We start from the raw sequence: 25,813 nt of genomic DNA on the forward strand, positions 1-25,813 counted from the left end.
CTTGAACATGGGAGTTATTAAGCATTTGCTCTTTCTGGACAAATGAAATTTTAAAGGCAATATTTGATGCCCCGCCCCCGTCATATAGTATTTCAAAAAGGCAACATGTTTTGCCCAGTTGTTCTCTCAGGTCTTGAGATGATAAATGCCAAGTTTGAAGTCAATTGGATGAAAAATGTTTGCAAAGGGGGAAAAAGCATGACCACAGTGAATGTGCCAAAATCGGCCAAAATTGGACATTAAAAAATTCATAGCTCACTTCCTGTACATTTTAGCTACATGGTCCCAATAGACTTTTTTGTGCGTCTCGGGGTGCTACACGTGCCTGCCAATTTTTGTTGCACTAGCTCAAACGTGCCGGGCTTGGTTTTTATTTTTCTACGCTAGGGGGCGCTATCGAGTCGCATTGTTATGACGACTTAATAATATCAAATTTTTCGCCGGGCCTGAGGAGTGTGCAAAGTTCGGTGAGTTTTCGTGAATGTTTAGGTACCCAAAATCGCGATCGTTTGCGGAGAATAAATAATAATAATAATAATAATAATAATAATAATAATAATAATAATAATAATAATAATAATAATTTTTACAAAAACAATAGGGACCTCGCAGCGGTCGCTGCTCGGGCCCTAATAATAATAATTTTTACAAAAACAATAGGGACCTCGCAGCGGTCGCTGCTCGGGCCCTGATAATAATAATTTTTACAAAAACAATAGGGACCTCGCAGCGGTCGCTGCTCGGGCCCTAATAATAATAATAATAATAATTTTTACAAAAACAATAGGGACCTCGCAGCGGTCGCTGCTCAGGCCCTAATAATAATAATTTTTACAAAAACAATAGGGACCTCGCAGCGGTCGCTGCTCGGGCCCTAATAATAACTAGAGCTGCGAGCAGCTATAAAGGGCCCTCGCAGCCCGGGCCACGTTGGGGTCCTTGCACGTTGGGCTACTGGCATATTGGAAGCAAAATTTCTTTGAAAATGGCATAATAAACGTTTACATGTAGAATATTTTTTTTTGCCAGTGTGTGTCAAGCTCAACGGGTTTTGGTGGTTGTTAAGACCTGCAAAAATCAGCGTCCTTTTTTATTTTTAGGCAATGAGTTGCCCTGATTGGTATTTTTTGTAAAAGTGTATATACACATCATCGCTCGTTGTACTCATTGCACAATGTTACTTTTATTGTCCAAAGGGGCAATCAAAAATGAATAAAACAAAATGAAAACGTACATACGTTTGGATCGGTGTGAAGCCAGTGAACAATTTGAGTGGTGGAAACTAAAAGAATATTCAGAAATGACTTAGTCATCACACTTAGAATGAGTTTACATTTTTTTGTACAAAATACCGTATGTGGGTTTTTTTTTGTTATATAAGCCTCAAGGGCTAGGTGGCGCTGTATTTATAACTGAATGTTGTCATCGAGATACCTTCAGGCCTTGATTATAAGCATACATGTCAAGTGTGGGATTTTTTTTGGAGCATGTACCGTGGAGTTATTAAGCATATCCTTCATTCACGATATTGCTTTTAATGTCCACAGAGGCTATCAAAAATAAATAAAAATATATATATGTTTGGATAAGTCTGATGCCAGTGAACATTTTGAGTGGTGGAAACTAAAAGAATATTCATAAATGACTTAGTTATCACACTTAGAATGAGTTTACATTTTTTGTACAAAATACCGTATGTGGGGTATTTTTTTTTTATGCCTCAAGGGCTAGGTGGCGCTGCATATATAACTGAATGTTGTCATAGAGATAACTTCAGGCCTTGACTATAAACATACATGTCAAGTTTGGGATTTTTTGGAGCATGTACCGGGGAGTTATCAAGCATATCCTTTTTCATTGCGAAACACAAATTTTGATGCCCCGCCCTCATCATATAGTATTTTGAAAAGTCAAAATTTTTCCCCCTGTCGTTGGCTCAGGTCTTGACATGGTCCAGGCCAAGTCTTAACTCAGTCGGATGAAACGTGTAGGAGAAGTGGGCAAAAGTCTGCCCCCTGTGAATGTGCAAAAATCGTCAAAAATGGGACATTCAAAAATTCGTAGCTCACTTCCTGTTCATTTTAGCATATGGGTACAAGAGACTTTTTTGTAGGTCTTGGGCTCCCTCATACACCTAAAAATATTCGTCGTTCTTGCTTAAACGTACAACTGGGGCTGTTTCGTTAAAGATTTCTAGGGGGCGCTATTGAGTCATTTTTGTAAAAATAGCACAATCGGCGATAAAAAATTGCTCATTTTGCCAGGCCAGCTGTGTGTGCCAAGTTTCGTGTGTTTCTGTGCCAGTTTAGGCCCTCAAAATTGGCGTTGTTTTCTTGGCGAACAGCGCTTAGCCACGCCCACAGCGACTCGCGAAAACTCACAAACTTCGTGTTGTGACATCATGAAGGCCGAAACCCTCATCTGAGCAAATATGAGGTAGGTCCAGTTAACATGGTTGGAGAAAAACATTGAAGAAAAATCGTAAGAAAAAAAATTGCCAGTAGGTGGCGCTATCAGTAAGATGAAATATAAGTTTGTAGATGTCTTTAGGGCTGGACTCTCATCAATTGTGTAAAATTTTGAGAAGATAGCATCATCTCGGTCAAGTTAATGCAGCTTTTGTTGTCACGAGAAATCTTCAGACTTTGCGGCACCGTAGCGGCCACGCCCTTTGGCGAAAAGTTACAATATTCGGTGTGGGGCATGATCAACATCTCAAGGCTTTTCTGACCAATTTTCAACTGGATCCCTTCAACGAGCTCAGCACAGTAGCTAAAAACGTAAAGTATGACAATTATTGTTACCACTAGGTGGCGCTACATGGATAACTGAATTTTATCATATAGATGTTTTCAGGCCGTGACTATTAGGTTGCCTGATAAGTTTGAGATTTTTTGGAGCTTGAACATGGGAGTTATTAAGCATTTGCTCTTTCTGGACAAATGAAATTTTAAAGGCAATATTTGATGCCCCGCCCCCGTCATATAGTATTTCGAAAAGGCAAGATTTTTTCCCCAGTTGTTCTCTCAGGTCTTGAGATGATAAATGCCAAGTTTGAAGTCAATTGGATGAAAAATGTTTGCAAAGGGGGAAAAAGCATGACCACAGTGAATGTGCCAAAATAGGCCAAAATTGGACATTAAAAAATTCATAGCTCACTTCCTGTACATTTTAGCTACATGGTCCCAATAGACTTTTTTGTGCGTCTCGGGGTGCTACACGTGCCTGCCAATTTTCGTTGCTCTAGCTCAAACATGCCGGGCTTGGTTTTTATTTTTCTATGCTAGGGGGCGCTATAGAGTCGCGTTGTTATGACGACTTCATAATATCAAATTTTTCGCCGGGCCTGAGGAGTGTGCAAAGTTTTGGTGAGTTTTCGTAAATGTTTAGGTACCCAAAATCGTGATCGTTTACGGAGAAGAATAATAATAATAATAATAATAATAATAATAATAATAATAATAATCCGATCGAAAAACAATAGGGACCTCGCAGCGGTAGCTGCTCGGGCCCTAATAATAATAATAATAATTCGAACGAAAAACAATAGGGACCTCGCAGCGGTCGCTGCTCGGGCCCTAATGAGTTGCCCTGATTGGTATTTTTTTGTAAAAGTGTATATACACATCATCTCTCGTTGTACTCATTGCACAATGTTTACTTTTATTGTCCAAAGGGGCAATCAAAAATGAATAAAACAAAATGGAAACGTACATACGTTTGGATCGGTGTGAAGCCAGTGAACAATTTGAGTGGTGGAAACTAAAAGAATATTCATAAATGACTTAGTTATCACACTTAGAATGAGTGTACATTTTTTGTACAAAATACCGTATGTGGGGTATTTTTTTTATTTTTTTTTATATAAGCCTCAACGGCTAGGTGGCGCTGTATTTATAACTGAATGTTGTCATAGAGATACCTTCAGGCCTTGATTATAAGCATACATGTCAAGTGTGGGATTTTTTTTGGAGCATGTACCGGGGAGTTATTAAGCATATCCTTTTTCATTGCGAAACACAAATTTTGATGCCCCGCCCTCATCATATAGTATTTCGAAAAGTCAAAATTTTTCCCCCTGTCGTTGGCTCAGGTCTTGACATGGTCCAGGCCAAGTCTTAACTCAGTCGGATGAAACGTGGAGGAGAGGTGGGCAAAAGTCTGCCCCCTGTGAATGTGCAAAAATCGTCAAAAATGGGACATTCAAAAATTCGTAGCTCACTTCCTGTTCATTTTAGCATATGGGTACAAGAGACTTTTTTGTAGGTCTTGGGCTCCCTCATACACCTGAAAATATTCGTCGTTCTTGCTTAAACGTACAACCGGGGCTGCTTCGTTAAAAATTTCGAGGGGGCGCTATTGAGTCATTTTTGTAAAAATAGTACAATCAACAATAAAATATTGCTCATTTTACCAGGCCAGATGTTTGTGCCAAGTTTCAGGAGTTTCTGTGCATGTTTAGACCCTCAAAACTGGCGTTGTTTTCTTGGCGAACAGCGCTTAGCCACGCCCACAGCAATTCGCGAAAACTCACAAACTTCGTGTTGTGACATCATGAAGGCCGAAACCCTCATCTGAGCAAATATGAGGTAGGTCCAGTTAACGTGTTTGGAGAAAAACGTAGAAGAAAATTCGTAAGAAAAAAAATTGCCACTAGGTGGCGCTATCAGTTAGATGAAATGTAAGTTAGTAGATGTCTTTAGAGCTGGACTCTCATCAAATGTGTGAAATTTTGAGAAGATAGGATCATCTCGGTCAAGTTAATGCAGCTTTTATTGTCACGAAAAATCTTCAGACTTTGCGTCACCGTAGCGGCCACGCCCTTTGGCGAAAAGTTACAATATTCGGTGTGGGGCATCATCAACATCTTAAGGCTTTTCTGACCAATTTTCAACTGGATCCCTTCAACGAGCTCAGCACAGTAGCTAAAAACGTAAAGTATGACATTTATTGTAACCACTAGGTGGCGCTATATGTATAACTGAATTTTGTCATATAGATGTTTTCAGGCCGTGACTATTACGTTGCCTGAGAAGTTTGAGATTTTTTGGAGCTTGAACATGGGAGTTATTAAGCATTTGCTCTTTCTGGACAAATGAAATTTTAAAGGCAATATTTGATGCCCCGCCCCCGTCATATAGTATTTCGAAAAGGCAAGACTTTTTGCCCAGCTGTTCTCTTAGGTCTTGAGATGATAAATACCAAGTTTGAAGTCAATGGGATGAAAAATGTTTGCATAGGGGGAAAAAGCATGACCACAGTGAAAGTGCCAAAATAGGCCAAAATTGGACATTAAAAAATTCATAGCTCACTTCCTGTACATTTTAGCTACATGGTCCCAATAGACTTTTTTGTGCGTCTCGGGGTGCTACACGTGCCTGCCAATTTTCGTTGCTCTAGCTCAAACGTGCCGGGCTTGGTTTTTATTTTGCTATGCTAGGGGGCGCTATAGAGTCGCGTTGTTATAACGACTTCATAATATCAAATTTTTCGCCGGACCTGAGGAGTGTGCAAAGTTCGGTGAGTTTTCGTGAATATTTAGGTACCCAAAATCGCGATTGTTTGCGGAGAATAAAGAAGAAGAAGAAGAATAATAACTAGAGCTGCGAGCAGCTATAAAGGGCCCTCGCAGCCCGGGCCACGTTGGAGTCCTTGCACGTTGGGGTACTTGCACGTTAGGGTACTGGCACGTTGGGGTACTGGCATATTGGAAGCAAAATTTCTTTGAAAATGGCATAATAAACATTTACATGTAGAATATTTTTTTTGCCAGTGTGTGTCAAGCTCAACGGGTTTTGGTGATTGTTATGACCTGCAAAAATCAGCGTCCTTTTTTATTTTTAGGCAATGAGTTGCCCTGATTTGTATTTTTTGTAAAAGTGTATATATACATCATCGCTCGTTGTACTCATTGCACAATGTTACTTTTATTGTCCAAAGGGGCAATCAAAAATGAATAAAACAAAATGGAAACGTACATACGTTTGGATCGGTGTGAAGCCAGTGAACAATTTGAGTGGTGGAAACTAAAAGAATATTCAGAAATGACTTAGTCATCACACTTAGAATGAGTTTGCATTTTTTTGTACAAAATACCGTATGTGGGTTTTTTTTTTTATATAAGCCTCAAGGGCTAGGTGGCGCTGTATTTATAACTGAATGTTGTCATCGAGATACCTTCAGGCCTTGATTATAAGCATACATGTCAAGTGTGGGATTTTTTTGGGAGCATGTACCGTGGAGTTATTAAGCATATCCTTCATTCACGATATTGCTTTTAATGTCCACAGAGGCTATCAAAAATAAATAAAAATATATATATGTTTGGATAAGTCTGATGCCAGTGAACATTTTGAGTGGTGGAAACTAAAAGAATATTCATAAATTACTTAGTTATCACACTTAGAATGAGTTTACATTTTTTGTACAAAATACCGTATGTGGGGTATTTTTTTTTTATGCCTCAAGGGCTAGGTGGCGCTGCATATATAACTGAATGTTGTCATAGAGATAGCTTCAGGCCTTGACGATAAACATACATGTCAAGTTTGGGATTTTTTGGAGCATGTACCGGGGAGTTATTAAGCATATCCTTTTTCAGTGCGAAACACAAATTTTGATGCCCCGCCTTCATCATATAGTATTTCGAAAGGTCAAGATTTTTCCCCCTGTCGTTGGCTCAGGTCTTGACATGGTCCAGGTCAAGTCTTAACTCAGTCAGATGAAACGTGTAGGAGAAGTGGGCAAAAGTCTGCCCCCTGTGAATGTGCAAAAATTGTCAAAAATGGGACATTCAAAAATTCGTAGCTCACTTCCTGTTCATTTTAGCATATGGGTACAAGAGACTTTTTTGTAGGTCTTGGGCTCCCTCATACACCTAAAAATATTCGTCGTTCTTGCTTAAACGTACAACCGGGGCTGCTTCGTTAAAAACTTCTAGGGGGCGCTATTGAGTCATTTTTGTAAAAATAGCACAATCAACAATAAAATATTGCTCATTTTACCAGGCCAGATGTGTGTGCCAAGTTTCATGAGTTTCTGTGCATGTTTAGACCCTCAAAACTGGCGTTGTTTTCTTGGCGAACAGCGCTTAGCCACGCCCACAGCAATTCGCGAAAACTCACAAACTTCGTGTTGTGACATCATGAAGGCCGAAACCCTCATCTGAGCAAATATGAGGTAGGTCCAGTTAACGTGTTTGGAGAAAAACGTAGAAGAAAATTCGTAATAAAAAAAATTGCCACTAGGTGGCGCTATCAGTTAGATGAAATATAAGTCAGTAGATGTCTTTAGGGCTGGACTCTCATCAAATGTGTGAAATTTTGAGAAGATAGGATCATCTCGGTCAAGTTAATGCAGCTTTTATTTTCACGAAAAATCTTCAGACTTTGCGTCACCGTAGCGGCCACGCCCTTTGGCGAAAAGTTACAATATTCGGTGTGGGGCATGATCAACATCTTAAGGCTTTTCTGACCAATTTTCAAATGGATCCCTTCAACAAGCTCAGCACAGTAGCTAAAAACGTAAAGTATGACATTTATTGTAACCACTAGGTGGCGCTATATGTATAACTGAATTTTATCATATAGATGTTCTCAGGCCGTGACTATTACGTTGCCTGAGAAGTTTGAGATTTTTTGGAGCTTAAACATGGGAGTTATTAAGCATTTGCTCTTTCTGGACAAATGAAATTTTAAAGGCAATATTTGATGCCCCGCCCCCGTCATATAGTATTTCAAAAAGGCAAGATGTTTTGCCCAGTTGTTCTCTCAGGTCTTGAGATGATAAATGCCAAGTTTGAAGTCAATTGGATGAAAAATGTTTGCAAAGGGGGAAAAAGCATGACCACAGTGAATGTGCCAAAATAGGCCAAAATTGGACATTAAAAAATTCATAGCTCACTTCCTGTACATTTTAGCTACATGGTCCCAATAGACTTTTTTGTGCGTCTCGGGGTGCTACACGTGCCTGCCAATTATTGTTGCTCTAGCTCAAACGTGCCGGGCTTGGTTTTTATTTTTCTACGCTAGGGGGCGCTATCGAGTCGCATTGTTATGACGACTTAATAATATCAAATTTTTCGCCGGGCCTGAGGAGTGTGCAAAGTTCGGTGAGTTTTCGTGAATGTTTAGGTACCCAAAATCGCGATCGTTTGCGGAGAATAAAGAATAATAATAATAATAATAACTAGAGCTGCGAGCAGCTATAAAGGGCCCTCGCAGCCCGGGCCACGTTGGAGTCCTTGCACGTTGGGGTACTTGCACGTTAGGGTACTGGCACGTTGGGGTACTGGCATATTGGAAGCAAAATTTCTTTGAAAATGGCATAATAAACGTTTACATGTAGAATATTTTTTTTGCCAGTGTGTGTCAAGCTCAACGGGTTTTGGTGATTGTTAAGACCTGCAAAAATCAGCGTCCTTTTTTATTTTTAGGCAATGAGTTGCCCTGATTGGTATTTTTTGTAAAAGTGTATATATACATCATCGCTCGTTGTACTCATTGCACAATGTTAACTTTTATTGTCCAAAGGGGCAATCAAAAATGAATAAAACAAAATGGAAACGTACATACGTTTGGATCGGTGTGAAGCCAGTGAACAATTTGAGTGGTGGAAACTAAAAGAATATTCAGAAATGACTTAGTCATCACACTTAGAATGAGTTTACATTTTTTTGTACAAAATACCGTATGTGTTTTTTTTTTTTTATATAAGCCTCAAGGGCTAGGTGGCGCTGTATTTATAACTGAATGTTGTCATCGAGATACCTTCAGGCCTTGATTATAAGCATACATGTCAAGTGTGGGATTTTTTTTGGAGCATGTACCGTGGAGTTATTAAGCATATCCTTCATTCACGATATTGCATTTAATGTCCACAGAGGCTATCAAAAATAAATAAAAATATATATATGTTTGGATAAGTCTGATGCCAGTGAACATTTTGAGTGGTGGAAACTAAAAGAATATTCATAAATGACTTAGTTATCACACTTAGAATGAGTTTACATTTTTTGTACAAAATACCGTATGTGGGGTATTTTTTTTTATGCCTCAAGGGCTAGGTGGCGCTGCATATATAACTGAATGTTTCTCATAGAGATAGCTTCAGGCCTTGACGATTAACATACATGTCAAGTTTGGGATTTTTTGGAGCATGTACCGGGGAGTTATTAAGCATATCCTTTTTCAGTGCGAAACACAAATTTTGATGCCCCGCCTTCATCATATAGTATTTCGAAAGGTCAAGATTTTTCCCCCTGTCGTTGGCTCAGGTCTTGACATGGTCCAGGTCAAGTCTTAACTCAGTCAGATGAAACGTGTAGGAGAAGTGGGCAAAAGTCTGCGCCCTGTGAATGTGCAAAAATTGTCAAAAATGGGACATTCAAAAATTCGTAGCTCACTTCCTGTTCATTTTAGCATATGGGTCCAAGAGACTTTTTTGTAGGTCTTGGGCTCCCTCATACACCTAAAAATATTCGTCGTTCTTGCTTAAACGTACAACCGGGGCTGCTTCGTTAAAAACTTCTAGGGGGCGCTATTGAGTCATTTTTGTAAAAATAGCACAATCAACAATAAAATATTGCTCATTTTACCAGGCCAGATGTGTGTGCCAAGTTTCATGAGTTTCTGTGCATGTTTAGACCCTCAAAACTGGCGTTGTTTTCTTGGCGAACAGCGCTTAGCCACACCCACAGCAATTCGCGAAAACTCACAAACTTCGTGTTGTGACATCATGAAGGCCGAAACCCTCATCTGAGCAAATATGAGGTAGGTCCAGTTAACGTGTTTGGAGAAAAACGTAGAAGAAAATTCGTAATAAAAAAAATTGCCACTAGGTGGCGCTATCAGTTAGATGAAATATAAGTCCGTAGATGTCTTTAGGGCTGGACTCTCATCAAATGTGTGAAATTTTGAGAAGATAGGATCATCTCGGTCAAGTTAATGCAGCTTTTATTTTCGCGAAAAATCTTCAGACTTTGCGTCACCGTAGCGGCCACGCCCTTTGGTGAAAAGTTACAATATTCGGTGTGGGGCATGATCAACATCTTAAGCCTTTTCTGACCAATTTTCAAATGGATCCCTTCAACAAGCTCAGCACAGTAGCTAAAAACGTAAAGTATGACATTTATTGTAACCACTAGGTGGCGCTATATGTATAACTGAATTTTATCATATAGATGTTTTCAGGCCGTGACTATTACGTTGCCTGAGAAGTTTGAGATTTTTTGGAGCTTGAACATGGGAGTTATTAAGCATTTGCTCTTTCTGGACAAATGAAATTTTAAAGGCAATATTTGATGCCCCGCCCCCGTCATATAGTATTTCAAAAAGGCAAGATGTTTTGCCCAGTTGTTCTATCAGGTCTTGAGATGATAAATGCCAAGTTTGAAGTCAATTGGATGAAAAATGTTTGCAAAGGGGGAAAAAGCATGACCACAGTGAATGTGCCAAAATAGGCCAAAATTGGACATAAAAAAATTCATAGCTCACTTCCTGTACATTTTAGCTACATGGTCCCAATAGACTTTTTTGTGCGTCTCGGGGTGCTACACGTGCCTGCCAATTTTTGTTGCTCTAGCTCAAACGTGCCGGGCTTGGTTTTTATTTTTCTACGCTAGGGGGCGCTATCGAGTCGCATTGTTATGACGACTTAATAATATCAAATTTTTCGCCGGGCCTGAGGAGTGTGCAAAGTTCGGTGAGTTTTCGTGAATGTTTAGGTACCCAAAATCGCGATCGTTTGCGGAGAATAAAGAAGAAGAAGAAGAATAATAATAATAATAATAATAATAATTTTTACAAAAACAATAGGGACCTCGCAGCGGTCGCTGCTCGGGCCCTAATAATAATAATAATAATAATAATAATAATAATAATAATAATAATAATAATAATTTTTACAAAAACAATAGGGACCTCGCAGCGGTCGCTGCTCGGGCCCTAATAATAATAATAATAATAATAATAATAATAATTTTTACAAAAACAATAGGGACCTCGCAGCGGTCGCTGCTCGGGCCCTAATAATAATAATTTTTACAAAAACAATAGGGACCTCGCAGCGGTCGCTGCTCGGGCCCTAATAATAATAATAATAATAATTTTTACAAAAACAATAGGGACCTCGCAGCGGTCGCTGCTCGGGCCCTAATAATTAGAGCTAATAAGAAGAATAACTAGAGCTGCGAGCAGCTATAAAGGCCCCTCGCAGCCCGGGCCGCGTTGGGGTCCTTGCACGTTGGGGTACTTGCACGTTAGGGTACTGGCACGTTGGGGTACTGGCATATTGGAAGCAAAATTTCTTTGAAAATGGCATAATAAACTTTACATGTAGAATTTTTTTTTTGCCAGTCTGTGTCAAGCTCAACGGGTTTTGGTGATTGTTAAGACCTGCAAAAATCAGCGTCCTTTTTTATTTTTAGGCAATGAGTTGCCCTGATTGGTATTTTTTGTAAAAGTGTATATAGACATCATCGCTCGTTGTACTCATTGCACAATGTTACTTTTATTGTCCAAAGGGGCAATCAAAAATGAATAAAACAAAATGGAAACGTACATACGTTTGGATCGGTGTGAAGCCAGTGAACAATTTGAGTGGTGGAAACTAAAAGAATATTCATAAATGACTTAGTTATCACACTTAGAATGAGTTTACATTTTTTGTACAAAATACCGTATGTGTTTTTTTTTTTTTTTTATATAATATGCCTCAAGGGCTAGATGGCGCTGTATTTATAACTGAATGTTGTCATAGATATAACGTTCAGGCCTTGATTATAAGCATACATGTCAAGTGTGGCATTTTTTTTGGAGCATGTACCGTGGAGTTATTAAGCATATCCTTCATTCACGATATTGCTTTTAATGTCCACAGAGGCTATCAAAAATAAATAAAAATATATATACGTTTGGATAAGTCTGATGCCAGTGGACATTTTGAGTGGTGGAAACTAAAAGAATATTCATAAATGACTGAGTTATCACACTTAGAATGAGTTTACATTTTTTGTACAAAATACCGTATGTGGGGTATTTTTTTTTTTATGCCTCAAGGGCTAGGTGGCGCTGCATATATAACTGAATGTTGTCATAGAGATAACTTCAGGCCTTGACGATAAACATACATGTCAAGTTTGGGATTTTTTGGAGCATGTACCGGGGAGTTATCAAGCATATCCTTTTTCATTGCGAAACACAAATTTTGATACCACGCCCTCATCATATAGTATTTCGAAAAGTCAAGATTTTCCCCACTGTCGCTGGCTCAGGTCTTGACATGGCCCAGGTCAAGTCTGAAGTCAGTCGGATGAAACGTGTAGGAGAAGTGGGCAAAATTATGCGGTATGAGGTAGGTCCAGTTAACGTGTTTGGAGAAAAACGTAGAAGAAAATTCGTAAGAAAAAAAATTGCCACTAGGTGGCGCTATCAGTTAGATGAAATATAAGTCAGTAGATGTCTTTAGGGCTGGACTCTCATCAAATGTGTGAAATTTTGAGAAGATAGGATCATCTCGGTCAAGTTAATGCAGCTTTTATTTTCACGAAAAATCTTCAGACTTTGCGTCACCGTAGCGGCCACGCCCTTTGGCGAAATGTTACAATATTCGGTGTGGGGCATGATCAACATCTTAAGGCTTTTCTGACCAATTTTCAACTGGATCCCTTCAACGAGCTCAGCACAGTAGCTAAAAACGTAAAGTATGACATTTATTGTTACCACTAGGTGGCGCTATATGTAAAACCGAATTTTATCATATAGATGTTTTCAGGCCGTGACTATTAAGTTGTATGAGAAGTTTGAGATTTTTTGGAGCTTGAACATGGGAGTTATTAAGCATTTGCTCTTTTTGGACAAATGAAATTTTAAAGGCAATATTTGATGCCCCGCCCCCGTCATATAGTATTTCAAAAAGGCAAGACTTTTTGCCCAGTTGTTCTCAGGTCTCAGGTCTTGAGATGATAAATGCCAAGTTTGAAGTCAATTGGATAAAGAATGTTTGCAAAGGGGGAAAAAGCATGACCACAGTGAATGTGCCAAAATCGGCCAAAATTGGACATAAAAAAATTCATAGCTCACTTTCTGTACATTTTAGCTACATGGTCCCAATAGACTTTTTTGTGCGTCTCGGGGTGCTTCACGTGCCTGCCAATTTTCGTAGCTCTAGGTCAAACGTGCCAGGCTTGGTTTTTATTTTTTTACGCTAGGGGGCGCTACAGAGTTGCATAGTTATTACAACGGCAGAATATCAAATTTTTCGCCGGGCCTGAAGAGTGTGCAAAGTTTGGTGAGTTTTCGTAAATATTTAGGTCCTCAAAAATGAGATTGTTTGCGGAGAATAAAGAATAATAATAATAATAATAATAATAATAATAATAATAATAATAATAATAATAATAATAATCCGATCGAAAAACAATAGGGACCTCGCAGCGGTAGCTGCTCGGGCCCTAATAATAATAATAATAATAATAATAATAATAATAATAATAAATTTTACAAAAACAATAGGGACCTCGCAGCGGTCGCTGCTCGGGCCCTAATAATTTTTACAAAAACAATAGGGACCTCGCAGCGGTCGCTGCTCGGGCCCTAATAATAATAATAATAATAATAATAATAATAATAATAATAATAATAATAATAATAATAATCCGATCGAAAAACAATAGGGACCTCGCAGCGGTAGCTGCTCGGGCCCTAATTACAATTATTAGTACCTATATTACAGTCACACCACACCATATTCCAGATGCAGTGCCACCCAACATTTTATTCCAAACATCTTCTCTCCATCTTGAGACAACTTGTATCTAATATAATTCTTTAGCATATTTATTAAAAATAACTATCATGTATAATTTTTTAAATTGGTAGATATTAGTAGCACTCCTTAGGTTATTTCCTAGACCATTCCATAAATTAACCCCTCTTCGACTTATACAATGGCTCTTCAGGGTCGTACGAACACACTGTACCTTGAAATGATGTGCTCTCCTAAAAGTATAATTACCCTCTCTATAAGAAAACAATTGTTGTATTTTTTTTAGGAAGTTGACTGCTATTTGCTTTATATAATATTAATAAAGATCTAAGTTTTACTAGATCTTCAAGCTGTAATAATTTAGATTCCAGGAACAGTGCGTTTGTATGAGCCCTGAATCCGACATTGTGCACAATCCTAACAGCTTTCTTCTGCAGTCTGAATAAAAATTCCAAATTTTTTTTTTAAGCGTTTCCCCAGACCTCGATGCAGTAGCTTAAGTATGGAAGAACAAGTGAACAATAAAGTATGTGGAGTGATTTTTTTATCAAGTAAATACCTGCATTTACTCATTATGGCAATATTTTTTGCTAATTTGGAACAGATGCTATTTATTTGAGGTTTCCAGCTAATATTGTAACTTAATATCACACCGAGAAACTTGTATTCCTTACACTCTCAATTTCAACATTCTCAAATTTAATTTGAATATGGGTGTCCTATTTAAATTTACCAAAGAACATGACTTTTGTTTTAAGTATATTTAATGAAAGTTTATTTTTATCAAACCATTCTTTGAGTTTATTAAGTTCTGTCGTTATCTCTGTTGCAAGCTGTTGAAGGTTTTTGCTTGACGCTAGTATTGTAGTATCGTCAGCAAATAGTATATATTTTAATCTTGATGATGCATCGCAAAGATCATTTATATATAACAAAAATAATATAGGTCCTAGCACCGACCCCTGGGGGACTCCACAAATTATGCTCCTCTTTCTTGAACAGCACTCCCCTATTTGCACGTACTGTTGTCTTTCAGTTAAATAAGACTTCAACCAATTATATGAAATTCCTCTAATCCCGTTTTTTTTGTGTGCAATTTTTGAAGTAGTATGTTGTGATCAATTGTGTCAAAGGCTTTTCTCAAGTCAATAAATATACCAGCAGAATACATTTTGTTTTCTATTTTATCTGTAATTTCTTCTATAAGATCAATCAATGCCAAAGTTGTAGAACGATTTTTCCTGAAGCCATACTGACTTTCATTAAGTAGATTATATTTGTGTATAAAGCCATTTAGGCATGTAACAAAGAATTTTTCCAATATTTTTGATAGTTGAGGGTGTATTGATATAGGCCGATAATTTGCAAACTGGTGACTATCTCCAGTTTTATAAATTGGAATGATCTTAGCAATTTTCATGTGATTAGGAAATTCTCCAGTTAAAAAAGTTATGTTACAAATATAAGTTAATGGCATTGCTATGTTTTGGATTACTTGTTTAATTATAGTCATGTCCAGGTCATTCCAATCTGTGGATTTTTTTTGTTTAAACCCGTGTACTATTTGTAGAATTTCATTTTCGTTAGTTGCATCAAGAAACAATGATTGCACTATATTATTTGAAGTTACCATGGCTTCATTTATATGTGGAGCATCAATCTTAGATGCCAACTGTGGGCCAAAGTTGACAAAGAATTCGTTGAATGCATTTGCCAAAGCTTCTACATTTGTTATTTTTTCTTCATCTTTGATCATATAATCAGGAAGATAAATATTTTTAGAAACCTTGTTCATTGCCATATTTATTACACTCCACAGGCTTTTCATATTGTTTTTATTCTTCTCGATTAGTTCCCTGTAATATTCTTTCTTACAGGTTTTAATTATACTTGTCAATTTATTTTTTATAGTTTTTGTATTTTATTTCAGAATCTAATGTCTTTTTCCTCAGAAACATTTTATATAAAGTGTTTTTCTTTCGGCATGCATTCAATAATCCTTTTGTCATCCATTGACTAGATTTATTTGTCTGTATGTATGTATGCGTTATTACAGGGCAGTGTTGATCGTATAAATGCGTCGTGTCAACAAAACTATTATATGCTTCATTTACATCTTTTTCCATTGTAACATGATCCCAACTTAATTCTGATAAGCTTTGGTTCAAGGCATTTATTTCATAGACTTAGACATTAGTTAGTTTTGTAAACATAAAATGTAGTTTATTTTATTTCGGTAACAATATTGATTTTTTAATTTTAGTTTTAGTTTTTTCATTAGTTTTAGTGAACTAAAATAACTTTTAAGGGAACCTGTTTTTTGATACCCTCCCTTTTTACTTTGACCATCTACAAACATTTTGTTTATTTTATTTGAACTGAGTCAAATGCCATTTTTAGCATATGTCGGGGGCCACTGAAAAATGGACGGCGGGCCGCAAATGGGCCCCGGGCCGTAGTTTGGACATCCCCGCTCTAAACAGAGTAAACTTTTATACATGGAAGAGAGTGGAATACTAAAAACAAACAAACAAACAAGTCAAGTCAAGTTTATTTATATAGCCCTTAATCACACAAAAGTCTCAAAGGGCTTCACTTGCCCACAGTTGACAAGCAACAACATCCCCTGATAAAACCACAAAAGGGCAAGAAAAAACTTAAAAAAACAAAAAACAAAAAACAAACAAGAAAAAAAGAAAAGAAAAGAAACCTTGAGAAGGGGCCGCAGATGTGGTAAACCCCCTTCCTGGATGACCAGGCTGCAATGGATGCCGATTGGGAAACAATTTACATAGTTTCTGATACTAAACATTAGTAACTAAACTAGTGCATTGAGGAAGTTGAAGCACTGCAAGAAAGACGTCGTTAGGGAAGTGGGTCCATCCATCCATCCATTTTCTTGACCGCTTATTCCTCACAAGGGTCGTGGGGAGTGCTGGAGCCTATCTCAGCTGATTCTGGGCAGTAGGCTGGGTACACCCTGGCCCGGTTGCCAGCCAATCGCAGTAGAGAAGTGGGTCATCATCCAAAACCAGTCCGGTTGATCGAGGCAGCTATCTCCATGGCAGCAACTTCAAAGTAATAGTCCGCCCCGGCTCTCGTCCCGACCAACCAGCGCAGAACCAGTAAAACAGCATCCAAAAAGGTCATTGACACCAAACTCCTTCTCCAAGCCGCGGAGAAAGGAGGGAAAGAAAGCCCTGGCAGTCACCAGGCCCACAACATTCAGCCAATGCAAGAGTAAAATAATGTGTCTTACAGTTTTTTATGATTGCATAAACACTAAAAACAAATGAATTACATAATTATCAACCCATTACACTGAAGGAGCAAAACGATGGACCAGATTTTCACCACTGCAAGCACAAAGTGCTTTTTGCAGAACAATGGATCCCTTGGTGGCCTACGTCACGATGACGTCACAGTGTTTACCGGAGGCAAAAACAACTTGCCGCTGCAGGCAACGGAAGTGCAGCTAGAAGTAAACAACGCTAGTTGTCTGTCGAAAATGTCATCTTGTTGTGTTTTTGGTTGCCAGAACCGTAAAATCACCATCAAAAACTTGAAATGCTATCGCATCCCAGCCTCTGCCAGTCAAGTAATCGCAGACGGCTGTGTTTAAACGTGATTAGGCGAAAGGACTGGACTGAGGCTATCATCAACAATGCTCGTGTTTGCAGCGCACACTTCATATCAGGCGAGATTAATCAGATTCAGCCTAGACAATGATAGGGGTTGACTTAGTTGTGATTGAAATTACTTAAATTAGTCATTATTCATGGGATTATTTTTACATGCACGTATTTACAAAAAGTCCGTGTTTACATGCTACATGCGCGAATGCTAACCGCTTATGGAATCAGAATCCTGCCAATACTCGAAACCTCGTAACTTCGGTTTGAAACCTCGTAACTTCGGTTTGAATCTCCAAAAACATTTTTGTATGACTGAAAAAATGTTTTGAATCTCCAAAAAATTGTTTTGAATCTCCAAAAATATTTTTTGAATGACTAAAAAATCACCGAAAAAGCTTTAAAATAAAAAATAAAAAAAAATGCTAAGAAAAGACAGACATTTTTTAAAGTATGACTTTACAGTGTTTCACCCACAAATTTTCAGAGGTTCAAAACAGTCACCAGCCAAGTTTCAAAAATGACTTTTTGGCATTGTTCTCCCTAGGCATTTATTTGTTTCCCGTTTTTGAAACCTGTAAACTCTGAACGTTCTCAAAATGTTGAAAAAATATTTCCAAACCTGAAAAGTGGGTTTGAATCTCCAAAAAGCATATTAAATCATTCAAAAAGACAACCTTTTTTTTCCCTAATTTAATTTTACAGTGTTTCACCCACAAAGTTTCAGAGGTTCAAAACGGCCACAAGCCAAGTTTTAAAAAAGGCATTTTGGCATTGTTTTCCCTGGGCATTGGTTGAAAGACTGAAAATGTTTTTAATGTTGTTTTGAAACTGCAATTCAAAGTCCCATTGAATTACAAAACAGCGACGCTCGCAGGACCATGGAAGAACTGCCTGGTGGATTGTGGGGGGTGGGGGGCGTTAGAACACTGCCAAAACTCCGCGAATCCTCGTAACTTCGTACTTGAAACTTGAAGCCAGGCGGTGGTCATGTGGTTGGGAGTAGGAAGCGGAAGTGTACTTCAGTCCAATCGTCTTTTCTGTTTACTGAGCAAGGTGGGTCTAACACTTTGTGGCCAATTGGATGGACTTAAGTTCACTTAAGTTTTGGCAGTGTTCTAAACCCCCCTCCCCTCCAAGAGTATTGGCAGTGTTCTTCCATGGTCCTGTGAGTGTCGCTGTTGTGCAATTGACTGAATTACAGATTAAAAACAACATTGAAAACATTTTCAGTCTTTCAACCAATGCCCAGGGAGAACAATGCGAAAATGCCATTTTTGAAACTTGGCTGGTGACCATTTTGAACCTCTGAAAGTTTGTGGGTGAAACACTGTCAAATTAAATTAGGGGAAAAAAAGGTTGTCTTTTTGGATGATTTTATATGCTTTTTGGAGATTCAAACCCACTTTTCAGGTTTGGAAATATTTTTTCAACGTTTTGAGAACGTTCAGAGTTTACAGGTTTCAAAAACGGGAAACAAATAAATGCCTAGGGAGAACAATGCCAAAATGCCATTTTTGAAACGTGGCTGGTGACCGTTTTGAACCTCTGAAAATTTGTGGGTGAAACACTGTAAAGTCATACTTTTAAAAAAAAATGTCTGTCTTTTCTTAGCATTTTTTTCGTAACTTTAAAGCTTTTTCTGTGATTTTTTAGTCATTCAAAAAATATTTTTGGAGATTCAAAACAATTTTTTGGAGATTCAAAAATTTTCTTCAGTCATACAAAAATGTTTTCGGAGATTCAAACCGAAGTTACGAGGTTTCAAACCGAGGTTATGAGGTTTCGAGTATCGGCAGGATTCTGATTCCATAACCGCTAGCTAACCAAACGTTAGCTGTATGTTTCAATTTGTCGAGGCGAAAGCCCCCACAATGGTTCCGATAAAATCTTGTCAAATTTTTGTAGGAGAGGTACATGCCTCGTATATCCTCGTCTTCTGCCCCTGTCGTTTATGGCGTGAGATTTGTGCCACAATTCCGTGCGTAACAAAATGTGTTTCGTACGTACAAAATGTGTTTCGTACGTACCAAAAATGTGTTTCGTACGTACAAAATGTGTTTCGTACGTACCAAAAATGTGTTTCGTATGTACAAAATGTGTTTCGTGCGTACAAAACAGTCCTCGCGCACGCTTGCTACGTCTCTCCTCAACACGTACGAAACTTTGATTTACGCTTGCGATGCAAGGGTCGAGGCGTAATATTTGTGCCACAATTCTTAAACAATCAGGAGTCGGACAGGAGAGCAAATCCTGATTGGCTGTTTAATATCCAATCAGGCAGAACTTTGACACGTGTCGTCACGCCGCGTTGCATCATGGGCGCTTCTTCGATTTTTTTGTTTTGTTTTGTTTACTAGCACTCGGTGCTTTCCTGTTTGTATTTTATCTGCATTTCTGCTGACTTTTATTTACTTAACAAAAGTTTTGTTATATTACGGGGTGAAGCAGCTCCCAACTGCTTTCCTGCTTAGCGGAAGACAAGTTTTAGCCCTCATGGGACCGTTGGATGACCGTTGGGGGGGACGCTAACTTCCGAATCGAAGACTACTTTCAACATTTTCATAACGGTAAGTAGCATAAAAGTAGCATCTTTTAACTTGGCCACTATCACACACAGGCTTCCAAGACAATCAAAATTGTATGTAATAGTTACATACACGACATTGGCAATGGATGTGCATAGTTATGATGAAGAAAAAAAAATCGCCACCCCCTTTCTTTATTTTCTTATGCATTTTTAGTGCCTAGTGCCACCAAATGTATATCGTGTAACTAACAGACAGAAAAAAACATGGAATGTCCAAAAGCACTGTTAACACAATGCCATAGTTACTGATTTTTAAGTACGTTAGTGATATTGATTAGAAAATCGTGGAAAATCACGAGATATCAGCTCTTGAATTCAATTCACGAGTTAATTTTGTTGTCATTACCTGTATACTTGTGCACATAAATGCCATCTCAAACAAATCACTAAAGCAGCCTTTTACCACCTAAAAGACTTCGACAGAAGGGTTGCATGCTCCATACCAGAAGAACCTGACTCATGCTTTTATTTCCAATAGACTTGATTATTGCAAAGGTCTTCTGACTGTTCTCCCTCAAAAGAGCATCACATTATAGCTGCAGAGGTTATGAAGTGGTTACCCTTAGTTGTACTAGACATTTAACATGAACAAGAAACTGTAGAAACATGGATGGTCACATTGTTTTCCCATAACTACATGAAGATGGATGGATATGATTGTTTCACGTTTTACAATTAATAACCTTGAGCTTTTGTTTGTTTCCAATTTACCAGGTAAACCAATCCAGATTGGGCATCGTTTCTATATCCGGGTCACAGTCATCAATACGATGTCTAAGGATAGAGAGTACAGCTGAGATGGATGGGACGGCGATGGATGGCTCCACAATAGCAGTCTACCATGCCTACTGTGTGTAAAACTTGAAATAAAAACTGCAAAGATGCACTGTAACTGAGGACGATTCATTTGATTTAAAAACAAAATGTACAGTTTGCTGTTTGTTGATCGATAATGCATCATTAAGTGTCAATTACAAATACAATATGTAATATATTTTCATCTGTGGAACCTCTTGGGTCTTGCATTCTCAATACATCATCGTGAGTACAGTACTCTGAGGTCTTCTTGGTCAATGATGGGCAAATGTGCAGTGTGTGCACTTCCACACTTTAATCTTGAAACCATAAATGTGTCATGTACTGCATTGGCACTGTACCTGCAATAGTATTTTGGTTATTGTTTACAGGTTGTTCCGAATACAGTGTGTGTGACACTTTTTATTTTTCTAATTGTCAATGATACTGTTTGCAAGACACATTTAAATAAGTTCAGTAAAAGTGTCGACAACTTACAGGAGAAAAAATATTTTAAAAATGTTTGATTTGGTATGCTGCAAAACAGGCCATTACAACTATTCGAACTTCAAATTATGATAGTCCAATGTTAATGTTGTCATTCTTCAGGAGCTCTTGATTTCTCTGCTGTCAAGCTCAAGCTTCACGTTCTGACTCTTCCTACAGACATTTTAATGACTAAGTCAAATTGGTCTCATCAGCTGGCTCAAAACGTCAGGAATTAGGGCTGCACAAAATTGGAAAATCATGCAATACGCGATTTTGCTGAATATAGCAATAGATATTGCAATATTTAATATGGATCTAAGGAAATGACTGATGATGATTTTATTATCTAATGAACAAATTATATTTCTCATGCAGTAAAATGTATTCAGAGTTATTTAATTGTAATGACTTCAATAATGTTCAACTAGTGGATGGTGGTGCACATTTTAGCAAGTGGCTGACTGGTCAAATTCAGATAAAAGCAAAAAATTCCATATGAAACTTATTGCATGTCTGTTATATGCATATTGCATGGGCCAATAGCGCGATATCAATATTTTTTCCACTCCACTTCTTCATCTTCTGCTTCTCGTGGTGTTTTTGACACTTCTGTTGTGGTGTCATCAGGTGCATTCTGGGTCCTTTGTCATCTTTGTTGTCTGGTAATAAAAACAAAACCCAAGGTTAGCGCTCAGATTTTTAATTGTCTATCTGTTGTTATGGAAAAATGACAAGATCAACCATGTTTCTCACATTAGTAAAACAATTATTTTGGGCAAACATGTTTATTTCAACAGCTGCTAGTCATGGTGTGTGGTAGTCATGGTGGTGTATCTTGTTGGTCTTGTAACCAAAATGAATTCAATTCTTACGTCAATAACTATGGCATTGGACTGCCAAACACAGTGCTCTTATGTATTCAATGTTTTCTGTTATTCACGATATACCTTTGGTGGTACCAGGCACTAATTACTAAAGAAAAATGGATGGTCTAACATTTTCTTTTCTACTTCTTATACAACGCCACTCATGATGGCATGCATTGTTTAAGATTGTAATGATAGTAACACGATCAAAAGAGGACAAAACTATAGGATTTACTGACTTAAATACAGTACAGTATTTTGTAACTTACCATAATGAAAACGTAAGTAGCAGGTTAGCCTCTTCTCTTTTTTTCTTCTTCTATTTTATGCCGTCATCCAACATCACCATGAGCGCTAAAACTTGTTTTCCCTCCTTCTTCCGCTAAGCAGGAAAGCAGTTAGGAGCTGATTCATCCCGTAACATAACAAAACTTCTATTAAGTAAATAAAAATCAGCAGAAATACAGACAAAAATTCAAACAGGAAAGGACCGAGTGCTTGTTTAAAATAAATAAATAAATAAATAAATAAATAAATAAATAAATAAATAAATAAATCGAAGAAGCGCCCATGATGCAACGCGGCGTGACGACACGTTGTCAAAGTTCTGCCTGATTGGATATTAAACAGCCAATCAGGATTTGCTTTCCTGTCCGACTCCTGATTGGTTAAGAATTGTGGCACAAATATCACGCCTCGACCCTTGCATCGCAAGCGTAAATCAAAGTTTCGTACGTGTTGAGGAGAGACGAAGCAAGCGTGCGCGAGGACTGTTTTGTACGCACGAAACACATTTTGTACGTACGAAACACATTTTTGGTACGTACGAAACACATTTTGTACGTACGAAACACATTTTTGGTACGTACGAAACACATTTTGTACGTACGAAACACATTTTGTTACGCACGAAACACATTTTTGGTACGTACGAAACACATTTTTGGTACGTACGAAACACATTTTGTACGTACGAAACACATTTTTGGTACGTACGAAACACATTTTGTACGTACGAAACACATTTTGTTACGCACGGAATTGTGGCACAAATCTAACGCCATAGTCGTTGACTTTGGCAGCACTTGCAACCGCATGACACAAAAGTCCTCGCTCAAATTGTTTTATTCTAAATTTTGAACATGTCCATTCAAGACGTAGTTAGTTGTAGACATGTAATGATTTATAGGCCTTGAGTTTATCTTTAGTATAAACGCTCAGTTTTTCTATAAGGTAGATTTAAATGTCCGGCCATTGCACCATGGGTAGTCCCGTTAAATCATCTATCCAGTGCGTGAGTGCGCAGTAAATATCGTCCCATCAGTCAGAGTTAACTTTTTAAAGTAACATTCACGGTTGTAGGGAGTCAGTTTCCTCACATATTAACTCAAATGGCCGTTTTCCGCGTCCTTTCCGACGTGAACTTTCTGTGAAAATATGCTGCCCGGTGTTAGAACCACACGCCGCTGAGGTGTTTTTGCCTCCAGCTAAGCCCCGCTCTTTAAATTTCGTCACTTTGTTTACAAACTTTGAAGGGGTCTATACATACGGTGATTTGCGAAACACTGAGCACATTTTTATACATTAGACACAGAAGTATGCAATTCCAAAGCACTGATTGACAAATCACCACACGCATGAACCAGATGATTAAATACACGCACATTAGCTGTTTCAACACGACTGTTTTATTGTAGACAAACCGTTCAAGTTTGAACACCACAAAAATGCAGCAGGTAAGTTCACCTGCTTTCAACCAAAATGGAAGAAGTCAGAGGAAGAAAAGAGAGTGTGATAGGGGGAATTCATGGAGGACGAGCAGGAGGTAGATGTTGAGAAAAACCTGAAATAAGAGAACGTCCTCAAAGAAGAAGCGGACCATATTGTCAAATAGAATTTGTGCAATACTATTTGATCATGTCATCAACCATGGATTGATGCTGATGGAGGCCTTCCAACAAGACAATGGGTTTTAAACAAACAAACAAACAAACAAACAAACAAACAAACAAACAAACAAACAAACGACAATATTGCCTACGATGTTGATGAAATTTGCTGATCAGATCCAACAAGGCCAGGGATAGGCAACCCTGGGCCTATTCAAATTTGATTTAAATGATCAACTCATCAGCAAGCTCTGGAGAAGCCTGATATCGATTCTCACCTATGTTGGAGGAGGGAGACTTCTAAAACACACAGAACTGCGGCTCTCTGGCACCAGGAATGCCTACCACTTCACTCAGCGATTTATTTATTTTTTTTACAGTAACTTTAACCTGTACTGGGAGTACAGTATTTTTATTTGCCTATTTTCTGGGGTTGTGATTGTCTATCTTGACTGATTTTGATTATATGAACACAACTCTCAACTCAACTTTATGTCATGGTTTGTCTCTCAGTTCTGTTGTCTTTCTGTTTTTTTTCCAGTGGCTAGTGAGTAGGGGGCGTTTCCTATCGTGCCACACCTGTGGCTCATTCTAATCAGAGGCCTTTAAAAGGCATGGACACCTGCTGCTCTACGTCGGATTATTCCTTGCTCACTGCCAGTGTTCAATGTGTTCTCTGTACTCCTTTTTGCAAACCTCCTAGTCTCGTGTTTTCCATTGGCGTTTAAGTATTGCTGTAATGTTTCTATTTTTGTAGTTTTTCGCTAAGTGTTGTTCCTCGCATATTTATGGTCCTTGCCTTTTGCAAATGTTTTTTGTTCTTTCACGTCGTTGCCTTTTGCAAGTGTTTTTTGTTCTTTCGCGTCCTTGCCTTTTGCAAGTGTATTTTGCTCTTTCACGTTTTCCTTGCCTTTTGCAAGCGTTTTTTGTATCTCCGTGTTCTCCTTGCCATGGCAAGTGCTTTTTGTTATTTTGTATTCTCTGCTGGTCTGCAAGTGTTCGTTTGTAAGTTTGGAACTTTTTGTAATAAATACAAATTGTATTTTCCTTTCTTGGCCTGCGTTTTTGGGATCCTTTATTCCACCGGTAACCCCGGTACGTTACACTTTATTTATAAAGCACTTTAAAAACAAGCATTGCTGTATACAAAGTGCTGTACATGGAACAGAAACCAGTCATGCAGTAAAGAATAAGATCATAACAGTTTTTTTCAATTGCTAACACACAAAAATGACTCGCATATTATTTAAACTGGCACACAGAGAGCAGGACCGATTCTCATATCTCCAAAACTCTAAACACATTTTCTACTTTACACATATTCTCCAATTCAAAATGGCACTTTTTAAATGCACTGAACACGATTCACCTGCATAAGACACAACGATCTAACTTAAGGTCACATGTTTGCCATTGCAACACACTGCCATTCAAAATCACAATACATGACCTAATTCCCATTGGCTAACAAATGTGCCGTCTGGCCAAACACCTCAATGGTTAATTGTTAACACCTCAATCAGGAAGCATAAGCAATGCACTATAAAAAGGCCACAGATTAACTTTTTTTTTTTCTTAGCATGAGAATGTTAAGTTCTGGGCTGGCTTTTCATCCTCAGAACCTGGACAAATCCACATAGTCCAGGGAATCATGAATTCAGAGGAATATTGTGAAATCCTGGAACATAACCTGAAGCCGTCTTTTGTGAAGTTAAAGCTTGGCAGAAGATGGATCATCCAACATGATAATAATCTAAAGCATTCCAGCAATACAACCAAGGAATGGCT

At 38.2% G+C, this 25,813-nt stretch overlaps 1 protein-coding gene and 2 long non-coding RNA genes across 3 annotated transcripts in view; 2 read left to right on the top strand and 1 right to left on the bottom strand.

The window, feature by feature from the left end:
- The window catches only part of LOC144025446 (uncharacterized), a 306,753-nt gene that overhangs the window by 93,210 nt on the left and 187,730 nt on the right, over nt 1-25,813 (top strand). The gene's annotated exons all lie outside the window — the stretch shown is intronic.
- LOC144025742 (uncharacterized) lies at nt 19,707-20,878 on the top strand. The gene is made up of 2 exons (XR_013284946.1): nt 19,707-19,966; nt 20,701-20,878. It is a non-coding gene; the product is annotated as an uncharacterized LOC144025742 (long non-coding RNA).
- LOC144025741 (uncharacterized) lies at nt 21,646-22,638 on the bottom strand. The gene is made up of 2 exons (XR_013284945.1): nt 22,406-22,638; nt 21,646-21,929 (listed from the first exon to the last, which is right to left on the bottom strand). It is a non-coding gene; the product is annotated as an uncharacterized LOC144025741 (long non-coding RNA).

Source organism: Festucalex cinctus, chromosome 9 (assembly GCF_051991245.1).
Source record: "Festucalex cinctus isolate MCC-2025b chromosome 9, RoL_Fcin_1.0, whole genome shotgun sequence".
Taxonomy (NCBI): domain Eukaryota; kingdom Metazoa; phylum Chordata; class Actinopteri; order Syngnathiformes; family Syngnathidae; genus Festucalex; species Festucalex cinctus.